We start from the raw sequence: 13,909 nt of genomic DNA, 5'->3' as shown, positions 1-13,909 counted from the left end.
AGGGCAGAGAGTAGCCAGGATGGAGGAGGACCTGGAAAAGGCCCATACCCATGCAGCGAAACGCACTAACCAAGCCCTGAAGGAGAAGGTTGAAGACTTGGAGAATCACTCCAGAAGGAGCAACCTTAGAATTGTGGGGCTTCCAGAAACGGTTCCGCCATCTCAACTAGCCAAGATATGTGCAACATAAATACCCCATGCTCTAGGGCTTCAAGGCCAGTTCATAGTAGAGAGAGCCCACAGGCTGGGACTTCCAAGACAGACTGACCAAGCCTTGGTCTCCAGGAGGCCAAGAACGGTCATTGTGAAGTACTTAAACTATGCAGCGAAGGAGGAAATCTGTCTACTGAGGAGTTATTCTGACATGTTCATACTGTCATAATGGCTTTTAACAATGTTAAGTATAACTAGTGTTCTTACACGGGTTTAGATGCTCCCAACACCCACTTTACCAATCGTACACGAGTAACGTCGGGTTGGAAACTTATTGTGGCCATATTGACATAAGGGCGCACAAGGTCAAGGAGGTGTTAGTTTCATATATTATTGGGTTAGTTATGAGGAGAAGTGACAACGAGTTCACCAATTTCTGCGTGAAAAAAGAGAATATAGAGTATATGTTATTGTTTGTATCTAAAGGTTAGGTTTTCTATGTTTAGGGGGAGGGAACGGGAAAGAGATTTTTTCTTGCTCTGCATTAAAGGGGTCAAAATCATAGAGAGTTAAATGAATTTGGTCCTCTGTCTCTGGGTGGGGTCTCCTGTAGAAATCAATAAGGCCAAATTACCATGAGAATAGCCACATGGAATGTCAAGGGTTTGCGCTCCCAATTTAAGCGCATAAATGTTCTAAGACAATTACGTGGACAAAAGATCGATGTGGCCCTTCTCCAGGAGACACACCTGGAGGAACAGGATTTCTGGAGGTTTGCGAAAGATGTGGGTGGGACAAGTGTTGGGCTCTCCTTCACTAGATAGAAAGACGGGGGGTTATCGTCCTCTTACATAAAAACTTGCAATGCGTGGTCAAATCGATTGCAACTGATGACGAAGGTAGATGGGTGAGAATACTACTAGACTCACCGTCAGGTCCACTTACAATATAAAATACATACTCGCCAAATACAATCCAACAAAGCTTCTATCACAATCTTGAGACTAACATTTTACAGACGGGAACAGGAGGTCTATTAGTAGCAGGTGATTTTAATAGGGTACACGATGAAAGGGAAGATAGGCGACAACAAATCCCCAGACCCTGCCCTAAACCAAGAGGTACACATACCCTTGTCCTGCTCCTACACTCAACAGGCCTGATCAATGTGTGGAGACACTTCCACTCAGCTGGGCGGGAATATTCGCATTTCTCTCATGCTCAATTATCTTGGTCGAGGCTGGATTATTTCATATCAACTTACAATATTTTATTGAAAGTCCGGTTAGTAGAGATTTGGTGATTATCGGACCATGCCCCGGTAATAATAGACATTAGAGATGACACTCTGAAAGGAACAGACTACATCTGGAGGCTACCGCACCACTTGACAACTGATGAGGACTTTGTACTCAAATTAAGGGGCTAGTGGTGGGAATTTTCCCAAGACAATGAATCCCACAAACAGAACCCCCAATTATTTTGGGACACCGCTAAGGCGGTACTAAGGGGACGTATAATAGCTTATTGAGCTGGCATAAAAAGGGAGACACAAAGTAAATATGAGGAAGCTGTACAATCCCTAAGGGATACTTACACCACTTTTGTTCAGGACCCCACTGAGGCACATAAACTACTATGGGTAACAGCCAAACATAGTTTTGACTACTACATGGAGATAGAGACAAGTAGTTCTGGGAATGCAAAAAAGTGGATTTATTCCAATTCGGAAACAAAGCGGGCAAATTGTTATCAAACCTGTCGAGACAACATACCAACCATACCCTATCAGGGGGAGAAAACTAGAACTGGATTGCACATACACAATGCTATGCTTTGATCTAATTAAACTCGCTTCTCAGCGCTATATTTAAGTGTACAGCCCCCCATACTGCATGCTGTACAAGAGGCATTAGTGTACATTTTGATCAAAAGGCATAAGCCCACTCACCACGCCAAGGTCGCCTCTTTGAGTGGGACCTACTCTGACAAAAAAGTGCAGCACAATGCGGTGACAAAGCGGCACTGCCCTAGTAGGTGGCGGGACCCAGGAGTCAAACAGCAACCCGGCTGTCCAACAATGCCACCCATGACACTGGGTCCCACCAACCCACCAGCACAGTGCCACAAAAACAAAGGCCACCATGCAGTACTGCACCATGTGAACAGTTGTCTAACACAACATGTCCATTGCTATCAGAAGCTACAGGTCAATGACCACTTCTATGCAGACTTCTGCAAAATTAAAACCACCTGTGCCAGTGGTAAAGAAGGAAGACTTGAACAACATATCAGGGGGATAAAACCAGAACTGGATCACACATCCACAATGCTATGCTTTGATCTAATTAAACTCGCTTCTGAGCGCTATATTTAAGTGTACAGCCCCCCATACTTCATGCTGTACAAGAGGCAAATTGTTATCAAAGCTGTTGAGACAACATACCAACCATACCCATTTACACCCCTTAGAATTAAAACTGGTGTAGTTCGCACCCAGCCCAAAGAGATCATAGAACTTTTGGGTGATTATTATAGATCCCTATACACCCAAGAACTGTACAAAAATGACAGATCCAGAGAACTTCTGAATAAAATTAATTTACCGACTCGATAGAATCCCTGGCCTCCATAAATAGGGAGATTTCAGAAGAGGAATTAAACTCCACGATTAAAGGCTTATTAAATTGGAAAGCACCAGGGCCGGACGGCTTTGCGGCAGAATTTTACAAGATTCTGATAGGAGAAGTAACACCGACGCTGACATCCTTATTTAATTCCATTCTTAAGGGTAATGGGTTGCCCCCTTCAGGGAAGTTAGCATACATTAAGGTGCTTCCAAAACAAGGAAAAGACCTGTCTCAACCGGGGTCCGACAGACCTACAGACCAATTTCCCTCATAAATCAAGACATAAACAGGGGACTTCCAAAATTACCTGGCAGTTATATACGACAATCCTCAAGCACAAATATATACCCCAGGCTTCTTATTCAACAAAATAGACCTAAGAAAGGGGACAGGACAAGGATGCCCCTTGTCCTCTCTCCTATTAAATGTGGCCCTGGAACCCCTAGCACAGGTCCTACTGCAAACAAACGTGTACGAAGGGATCAAGGTTGGGACTAAAGAGATAAAGTTAGCCTGCTATGCAGATAACCTATTGATTTTTGTACAATCCCCCAAAAATCACCTCAGACAGATTTTAGACACTCATATTATGGAGAAGTGGCAGGATACAAGATCAATGTAGCAAAAAGCCAAATCCTATTCCTTCAACCAATAAAATCGGGCCTTAACCAATACTGCGGTGTGGAGGTGAGAAATGAAAGCTCACCTACTTGGTGGTAAAGATTGGTAGATCTCCAGCTGCACTATACTCTCCTAATTACCCTCCACTAATACAAAAAATGATTAAAGAGCTAGAGAGATGGGGGGATTTGCCGCTGTCTCTGAATGGGAGAGTCCAACTCTTAAAAATGTCTAGCTTTTCAAAGCTTCTATACCCCCTACAAACCATCCCACTTTTACTAAAACACACTGATATACGGCGGCTACAATCAGCATTCATTAACTTTTTATGGAAAAAGAAAAGACCGCGCATAGCTTCTGACAAGTTAACTTTGCTGAAGTGGGAAGGGGGCCTCCAACTTCTAAACATACGCCACTACAACCTGGCGGCTTTGTTCCGCCATGCTAAAGATTGGCTGTGGGATACCTCCTTTTTTTTCAGCAGGTAGTATAGAACGGGAACTGGCAGCCCCATGGGACCTCCCAGCGCTACTACACACCAGACTCAGAGATATTCCGTCCAAAATAAAACAGTCAACACTATTGAGGGATACTATCATGGCATGGAAGGCCATACGCAAAATATATAGATTGCCCATTTATCTTACCCCTCACATGCCATTGTGGAAGTTGCCTTCCTTTCCCCAGGGAAGGGAAAACAAAATGTACAAAATATGGAGACATAAAGGCATCCATAAACTGAAAGATATCTTGGACAGCAAAAAACTGTTTTTGATTACTTTGGAAGAATTTCAAGCCAAATATAATATGACTTCCTCTCATTTTCTTCCGTTTCACCAGCTACGTTCTTACTGCAGATCACAATAGGAAAAGCCAGGAGAAACGGACAGACTAAGGGCTCTTTAACACCTGCGTTCTTTTCTTCCGGCATAGAGTTCCGTCGTCGGGGCTCTATGCCGGAAGAATCCTGATCAGTTTTATCCTAATGCATTCTGAATGGAGTGAAATCCATTCAGGATACATCAGGATGTCTTCAGTTCCGGAACGGAACGTTTTTTGGCCGGAGAAAATACCGCAGCATGCTGCGCTTTTTGCTCCGGCCAAAAATCCTGAAGACTTGCCGCAAGGCCGGATCCGGAATTAATGCCCATTGAAAGGCATTGATCCGGATCCGGCCTTAAGCTAAACGTCGTTTCGGCGCATTGCCGGATCCGACGTTTAGCTTTTTCTGAATGGTTACCATGGCTGCCGGGACGCTAAAGTCCTGGCAGCCATGGTAAAGTGTAGCGGGGAGCAGCATACTTACCGTCCGTGCGGCTCCCGGGGCGCTCCAGAGTGACGTCAGGGCGCCTCACGCGCATGGATGACGTGATCGCATGGCACGTCATCCATGCGCATGGGGCGCTCTGACGTCACTCTGGAGCGCCCCGGGAGCCACGCGGACTGTAAGTATACCGCTCCCCCGCTCCCCGCTCCTACTATGGCAACCAGGACTTTAATAGCGTCCTGGGTGCCATAGTAACACTGAAAGCATTTTGAAGACGGATCCGTCTTCAAATGCTTTCAGTACACTTGCGTTTTTCCAGATCCGGCGTGTAATTCCGGCAAGTGGAGTACACGCCGGATCCGGACAACGCAAGTGTGAAAGAGGCCTAATATGGTTTGAGACTCTCTTGGGTGCTGATAAATCCATGTTACCTCTGTCGGACATATACCGTAGACTTCAGAACACTCAAACTATTAATTTAGTCGCTAATACCTTCTCTCCCTGGGAGGAAGAACTTGGTGTCCCAAACCTAACTGAGCAGATGAGGGATGGTTACGAATTTTTAAGAAAAGCCCTGCATAATAAGCAATGGCAAGAGACCCAGTTCAGGATTATGCACAGAGCGACCTACGCATTCAACCTATCCTACAAGGATGCCCCGGCCCACTATCTAACATAGTGCCCCAAATGTTCCCTCTCAAGAGCAGGGCTCTTACATAGCCTGTGGGACTGCCCAAACCTAAAATCAATTTGGTCGCAAGCGGTGAAATACATTTTGACTGTCTGGGGAGTGAAAGTGCTACTTACACCAGAGCAGTGTATCTTTCACTTTATACCCAGGGTACAAACAGACGTAGAGGGACCAGGGGTAGCTGAAAAGGGCATACATATACTACTTGTAACGGATCTCCTGGCACTCCTACTGGGTACCTCCGTTGATAGATGCTCCTAGTGCTTCCTGAGGGCTCCAAGCACTCCACTTGACACCGTAATCACTGCCGACCCCATGAACCACCGCAGCTTGGTTGAGGTCTCGCCGTCTTCCACCCACCCTAGGCCCAATACCAGGATCCAACTTCCAGTGGGTAGAACCGTGTTGTAATCCCAGGGGAGTATAATACTGATAGCAATCCGCAGAGTAAATATAGCTGTTCCCCCACACATAAGATGACCCTCTATGTTGAGGGTAAAACAGGAACACACTTTATTGAAGACCAACTCAGTATATATACAGTTCAAGAAGTCTAACAACATAAATCAATCAACCATGAACGACATGCAAACAGACATCTCCCCCCCCCCCCCCTCCATATGGAATGAATAGGGAGAGAGGAGACACATGTGATGGGATTATCTCCTGAGTGTATCATAGGGTGATCTACACATCTAAGAGTTGGCTACTCCTAGAGTCAGCTATCTTAATCCCATCACTAACACAGTGGGAGTCTCAGTGCAGAGTCAACCCTTTTTGTGTTGCTGGATTCACACCCTGCACCTTTAATTGGCAATAAGAAATATGTGGCATATAAATTCCACACATAAATCAGGATTCATAGTTCCTTGTAACCCCAAAAGGTCTGAGGGGGTCTCCATAGTTCTGGGTCCATAGTCCGTAGGAAGGAGGCTAGCCCTCGGGCTTCTCCAGCAGATGATTTATTCCGTAACATTACTAATGTGAGTTAAAAAATCCATTCTAAAACATTGGTTACAAGCTACGCCCGCATTGTGGGATGAAGTATTAGGGACCATGAAACAAGCGCTTCATATGGAGAGGATAGAAATGGGAAGGTATAAAGGTAGGGAAATTAGCAAGTTCATTAAAAAATGAAGAAAATTCATTGAATCTACATTGTCAGAGGGAGAGATTAGGGAACTGATATCCCCCTTTACTCAGACCACATGGTACTTAGAGGCACAACTAGGAGGAAAATTGGAAGTTTAAGGAATGGAGAGATTGACCAGCACTAAAAATGAGGTGAACCACATGTGGAACCTGAAATGCAGAGCAGAGACGCAAGATTTCACCAATAAGATCTCACTCGTTGGGGGGATGGAGGGATGTTTCCTCTTTCTAAGCTATGCTACGTTTTGAAAATGTGAATAAGGACATGCTAATAATTTCTCATCTTGTGTTTACTATGAACATGTATTGATATTAAATATGTTCTGTATATTTCATGCCTTGTTCTCAAATAAAAATAATAAAAAATAAATAAATTACAAATCGTAGAACATGTACACTATGTATAGCATGAATTGCCCGATTTGCTGTGAGATGCCCATCCCACCCGCCACAAACAACTTGATTTTTGTGAAAAAAAAATACAAAGACAAGGATACCAGACAACCAGGGGTGTGAAGGAAACAACAGTATTGCCTTACGTCCTACCAGCAGCACAGATGGTGTTAACTGCCCCCCGTGGACTGGTAGGACCGGCGGAATTTTTAATGAGTCCAAAAGACTAAACCAATAAAAGAACTCCAGCTCCCTTAAAGGGAGGGGTTCATCCCCCAACCCACCGTGTTTTTTTCTGTCCTTTGGACAGGTGGACTGGCGAGTTTTCTCTCTCCCTTTTTCTTTTTAATTGGGGAGTTGGGGACATTTTTCTGACCTCGGGTCACCCTTAGTCCCCTTTATCTTAGTGCGCTTGTACAGGGAGTGCAGAATTATTAGGCAAGTTGTATTTTTGAGGATTAATTTTATTATTGAACAACAACCATGTTCTCAATGAACCCAAAAAACTCATTAATATCAAAGCTGAATATTTTTGGAAGTAGTTTTTAGTTTGTTTTTAGTTTTAGCTATTTTAGGGGGATATCTGTGTGTGCAGGTGACTATTACTGTGCATAATTATTAGGCAACTTAACAAAAAACAAATATATACCCATTTCAATTATTTATTTTTACCAGTGAAACCAATATAACATCTCAACATTCACAAATATACATTTCTGACATTCAAAAACAAAACAAAAACAAATCAGTGACCAATATAGCCACCTTTCTTTGCAAGGACACTCAAAAGCCTGCCATCCATGGATTCTGTCAGTGTTTTGATCTGTTCACCATCAACATTGCATGCAGCAGCAACCACAGCCTCCCAGACACTGTTCAGAGAGGTGTACTGTTTTCCCTCCTTGTAAATCTCACATTTGATGATGGACCACAGGTTCTCAATGGGGTTCAGATCAGGTGAACAAGGAGGCCATATCATTAGATTTTCTTCTTTTATACCCTTTCTTGCCAGCCACGCTGTGGAGTACTTGGACGCGTGTGATGGAGCATTGTCCTGCATGAAAATCATGTTTTTCTTGAAGGATGCAGACTTCTTCCTGTACCACTGCTTGAAGAAGGTGTCTTCCAGAAACTGGCAGTAGGACTGGGAGTTGAGCTTGACTCCATCCTCAACCCGAAAAGGCCCCACAAGCTCATCTTTGATGATACCAGCCCAAACCAGTACTCCACCTCCACCTTGCTGGCGTCTGAGTCGGACTGGAGCTCTCTGCCCTTTACCAATCCAGCCACGGGCCCATCCATCTTGCCCATCAAGACTCACTCTCATTTCATCAGTCCATAAAACCTTAGAAAAATCAGTCTTGAGATATTTCTTGGCCCAGTCTTGACGTTTCAGCTTGTGTGTCTTGTTCAGTGGTGGTCGTCTTTCAGCCTTTCTTACCTTGGCCATGTCTCTGAGTATTGCACACCTTGTGCTTTTGGGCACTCCAGTGATGTTGCAGCTCTGAAATATGGCCAAACTGGTGGCCAAACTGGTCGCTGCACGCTTGACTTTTCTCAGTTCATGGGCAGTTATTTTGCGCCTTGGTTTTTCCACACGCTTCTTGCGACCCTGTTGACTATTTTGAATGAAACGCTTGATTGTTCGATGATCACGCTTCAGAAGCTTTGCAATTTTAAGAGTGCTGCATCCCTCTGCAAGATATCTCACTATTTTTGACTTTTCTGAGCCTGTCATGTCCTTCTTTTGACCCATTTTGCCAAAGGAAAGGAAGTTGCCTAATAATTATGCACACCTGATATAGGGTGTTGATGTCATTAGACCACACCCCTTCTCATTACAGAGATGCACATCACCTAATATGCTTAATTGGTAGTAGGCTTTCGAGCCTATACAGCTTGGAGTAAGACAACATGCATAAAGAGGATGATGTGGTCAAAATACTCATTTGCCTAATAATTCTGCACTCCCTGTATTTGCGCCCCATTGAGCGGTGTTTCATGCACTTACCAGCGGCATGCTTGTTTCCGTTATTCCCCCCCCCCTGCGATGGCTCGGCGGCGCTCTGCTGCAAAGTTTGACATGGGCGCCGCCATGACCGGAAGTGACGCGGGCCTAGCCGCGGCGTCACTTTCGGTCTCTCGGCCGACAGTCGGGCCGGGTTTTCCGGCCGCTTTTTTATTCCAGGGGGGGATATGTAGGTGCGTGAGGGTACCCCTCACTTAGGCATAGGCCTTTTTTTCCCTGTTTTGCAAAGAGGAAGACAGTTTTGGATAGCAGTATCGAGGGGGAGGGTTAGCCTAGACTTCACCACTCCCCTGGGCGGAGCTACTCTATTTAAGCTCCCTGATTCCCTCAGTCGGTCTCTGGCTGCGCTGCTTTTGCAAGCTAGCTCCAGAGTCTCCTGCTATTTGTGAGATACTGCTATTCAGACCGTTTTTTTTGCTGTTCAGCTTATCATTGACTTCTCCTCTGGTTCGTGCTCCTAAAATCATGGAGGGTTTCCCTTATTTCCGTTCTTAGGATGCTTTAATTTCTTTCTCCTTTTGTTCTATTTTTCAGCTATGGCCTCTCCCAGAGAGCCCGATCAGCCACGGAAATCAGCCACCAAGAGGAGACACCTGGCTTGCTATGACTGCAATACGCCTCTTGATGAGAGCTGCCTGTTTTCCAGGTGCGACAACTGTCGTTCCGCTACTGCTACAGAGCCTTCGATGCAGGACATGTACCAGTGGGCCAAGACTTATGTTGACGACTCCATTAAAGGGGTCCTACGTCTCCTTAATGAGAGACTACCTGTTCCCTCCCAAACGCCTATGGAGGTGGCCGCCCCCACCGATAGGCCAATGCCCCTTTCTGTGGGGTCATCTTCCTCAGATGAGGAAGAATCGACTTCTGGCTTCTTTCCACCGGAAAAGACCCAGAAGCTTCTAAGGTCCATCAGGTCGGGGGACCATGATGTTGACGTAGGGGAGTCTTCCGATCCCGCCTGCCGGACCCAGCAGGTCTTTAGTGCAGATGAGACCCTTCTCTCTGTGATGCGCACAGAGTGGAAAAAGCCGGAGAAAGGCCCAGTCCTTACCAGGAAGTTCAAATTAATGTTTCCTATGGCTAAACCCTTAGTGGAATCGTGGGGTTCCATTCCTAAGGTGGACATGGCGATTGCCAAGTTGTCCAGGCGCACTCTGGTTCCTGCAGACGATGGGTCTAGCCTGCAGGACCCCCTAGATAGGAGGGCAGAGTGCACCCTCAGAAGGGGTTACTCGGCGGCTGCAGCCTCGGCCTCGACTTCCATTGCTGCCACAGAGGTCTCTTCCTTCCTCAGAGCCAAGCTGAATCAGATCCAGACGGATGTCGACCAGAGTGTCTCTCGCGACGATATCCTCGCTACCTTTAAATCCGTCAATTTGGCCATGGATTTTCTTTGTGACACAGCCCAACTTCAGTTAAAGTTGGCAGCTAAAACAATGGCTTTAGTGTCTGCCGCTAGGAGACCTCTGTGGCTGAAACCTTGGAATGCAGATAATGCGTCCAAGTATAACCTCTGTGGGCTCCCCTTTGAACCTAGCCGTCTATTTGGATCTGAATTAGACACCATTATGGAGGGTCTCTCAGACAAAAAGGGGAAGAGTCTCCCCCAACACCCCTTTCGAGGCAGGGGTAGACAAGCCCGCGGGGGCCGACCAGGACAGCAGGCTGGACGTAAAGATTGGGGGGGGCCGCCTAGAAAGTTTTCTAGACGCTCCCGCAAACCCACCAGGGAGGCAAAGCCCTCCTGACTATGGGCCTCTCAGAGGCTCTTGGATAAACCCTGCTATCCCTGTCGTTACGCCTCTGGATTTTCCCGTACCCCTCCCCCACCTCCCTGTAGGGGGGCGTCTTTTCTTTTTCAGGCACGTATGGGCCCAGGAAATCCTGGATCCCTGGGTCCAAAATATAGTAGCCACAGGCCATCTAATAGACCTTGTTTCTCCCCCCCCCCCCCAGGAAGATTCATTGCTGCACGCAGTTTTTTGCCGGCCAGGCAAAGGATCTTGGAAGCCTATATTCAAGACTACCTTTCCAAGGGAGCCCTGGAGGAGGTACCGGCAAGGGAGAAGGGTCTAGGGATTTATTCTCCAGTATTCCTGGTACCCAAAAAGACGGGAGATCTTCGGATGATTATAGATTTGAGATTTCTCAATCGTTTCATAAGGAGGACCAGGTTCCGCATGGAAACCATAAGGTCAGTCAGCCACCTCCTCAACCCTGGGGATGTGATGGCTACTCTGGACCTCAAAGACGCTTACCTCCACATCCCGATCCATCCTTCCTCCCGGAAATTCCTCAGGATCGCGGTCCAGATATCAGGAGTGTGCAAACATTTCCAGTTTGCCGCCCTTCCCTTCGGAATCTCGTCTGCCCCCCTGATCTTCACCAAGGTGGTAGTATCGGTAGTGGCAGCATTGAGACTCCAAGGTCTGACCATTGTCCCTTACCTGGATGACTGGCTTCTTCTAGCCCCTTCAGTCCCTCTACTTTCCTATCATCTTTATGTCGCAATTTCTTTTCTGCTCCGCCTAGGCTGGATTGTCAACTGGCAGAAGTCGAACGTGAGCCCTTCGACTTCTATCCATTATCTGGGATTCATAATCGACTCTCTGGAGATGTCCCTCCAGTTGACACCAGAAAGAAGAATGCGGATTCAGGACCTAGCAAGGTTCCTTTATGTACCACGACGAGTCTCCATACGGACCCTCATGAAGATGGTGGGGCTCATGTCAGCGGCTGCGGATGCAGTCCCTTGGGCTTTATGGCACCTCCGACCCCTTCAATCGGAGGTCTTAAACAAATGGAACGGCAGCCCCAAGGGGCTAGATTCCCTGTGCTCCTTATCCAACCAAACCCGAAATTCCCTCAGATGGTGGTTCCATCTACCAGAAGGGAAGTCTATGACCCAACCAGCTTGGCTCATATTGACCACGGACGCGTCCCTTGTAGGCTGGGGCGCTCATCTAGACGGGTCCCCAGTTCGGGGATCCTGGTCTCCTCAGGAGCGGCATCTTTCTTCAAACCTCCGCGAGATGCGTGCTATCCGGCTAGCCCTCCTTCACTTCGCCCCTCAGATTCAGGGCAAAGCAGTGAAAGTCCAGTCAGACAACATGACTGCCGTGCTTTATATAAACAAGCAGGGAGGCACAAGATCCTTACCCCTTCTTTCCGAGATCGGGGTAATTCTACGGTGGCCAGAGCTAAACTTATCCCATCTATCCGCCACTCACATCAGAGGCTCCCTCAACGTCATCGCGGACCGCCTAAGTCGCGGCCTACCGACCATGGAATGGTCACTACATCCGGAGATCTTCAAACAATTAGTCCTCAGATGGGGGATGCCAGAGGTAGATCTCATGGCAACCAAGTTCAACGCCAAGGTACAGAGGTTCTGTTCCCTATACAGGGAGGACAACCCCCTGGCGATAGATGCTCTGACAATACCATGGAGGTTCAGGCTGACGTACATCTTCCCTCCTTTTTCCATGATTCCGAGGGTATTGATGAAAATCCGTCAGGATCAGGCCTCGGTAATAGCCATCATACCATTTTGGCCCAGGAGATCCTGGTTTACCCAGCTCATTCAGATGAGTCGGGGACAATATTGGAGACTCCCCTCGGAGCAGACCCTGGTGTCGTGGGACACTCATCTCTGCCCAGATCTGCACAGATTCAACCTGACAGCCTGGAGGTTGACCAGTCCCTTCCCAGAGTGGAGGGGCTCTCTGAGTCGGTCCTGAGAACGTTATCGCATTCCAGAGCAGAGTCTACCAGAAAGGCCTACTCCCGGATTATGAGGATCTTCACCTCTTGGTGTAGCTCCAACCAGGTGGCGTTTGCAGATCCGCCCCTCGCAGCGATCTTACAGTTCCTTCAGGATGGGATAGACAGAGGTCTCTCCCCTTCTACCCTGAAGGTCCAAGTGTTTGCCATCCCGGCCTGTCTTAACAGACCATATTCTCGGGACCCGCTCATCAAGCGCTTCCTTAAAGGAGCGGAAAGATTGAGGCCTACAATACTGAAACCTGTTCCTCAATGGGATTTGTCAGTTGTTCTTAGGGGGCTAGCATCCCCCCCCCCCCCTTTAAACCCTTGGAGGAGGCAAGTTTTAAATTCTTAACACTTAAGATGGCCTTTCTTCTGGCCATAACCTCGGCCAAAAGAGTTTCGGAGCTACAAGCTTTCTCCGCGTCATACCCATATACCATGTTCCTACAGGATAGGGTCCTTCTAAAATTTCTACCTTATTTTAGACCTAAGGTTTCTACCTTTCAAAATATTAATCAGGTAGTCTCTCTACCTGCATTACTCTCTGCCTCCTCCTCTGATGTTCCAGTCCGACATCCACTGGATATATCTAGATGCCTTCAGATCTATGTGGATAGATCCAAAGAATTCAGGATGGATGAAAATCTCTTTATCCTGTTTGCCGGTAAGTCAAAAGGCCGTAAGGCGTCTAAAACGACTATTAGTCGCTGGGTTAAGGAAGCCATTAGGGAAGCTTTTATCTCCCAATCCTTAGATCCTCCGGAGTTTGTGAGGGCCCATTCTACAAGGGCCGTAGCTACCTCAGTTGCGGAGAGAAATCTTCTCCCCCTAGAGTTGATCTGTAAGGCAGCTTCCTGGAGCTCTGAATCAACCTTCATCTCCCATTATAGGATTGATGCTAGGATATCAGAGTTCTCGGCCTTTGGGCAGACAGTCCTTACTTCTGCCGAGCATGAGGACCCTCCCTAGGGGATTCTTCTTGCTATCTCCCCATCTGTGCTGCTGGTAGGACGTAAGGGAATCGTTAATTTCTAACGATAATTTGTTTTCCCTTAGTCCTAACAGCAGCACACAAATTTCCCACCCTAAAGTATTTTTTTCTTGTGATATACACGGTGGGTTGGGGGATGAACCCCTCCCTTTAAGGGAGCTGGAGTTCTTTTATTGGTTTAGTCTTTTGGGCTCATAAAAAATTCCGCCGG

The sequence above is a fragment of the Bufo gargarizans genome, chromosome 7, assembly GCF_014858855.1.
Source record: "Bufo gargarizans isolate SCDJY-AF-19 chromosome 7, ASM1485885v1, whole genome shotgun sequence".
NCBI lineage: Eukaryota > Metazoa > Chordata > Amphibia > Anura > Bufonidae > Bufo > Bufo gargarizans.
This window is presented reverse-complemented; position numbering follows the sequence as displayed.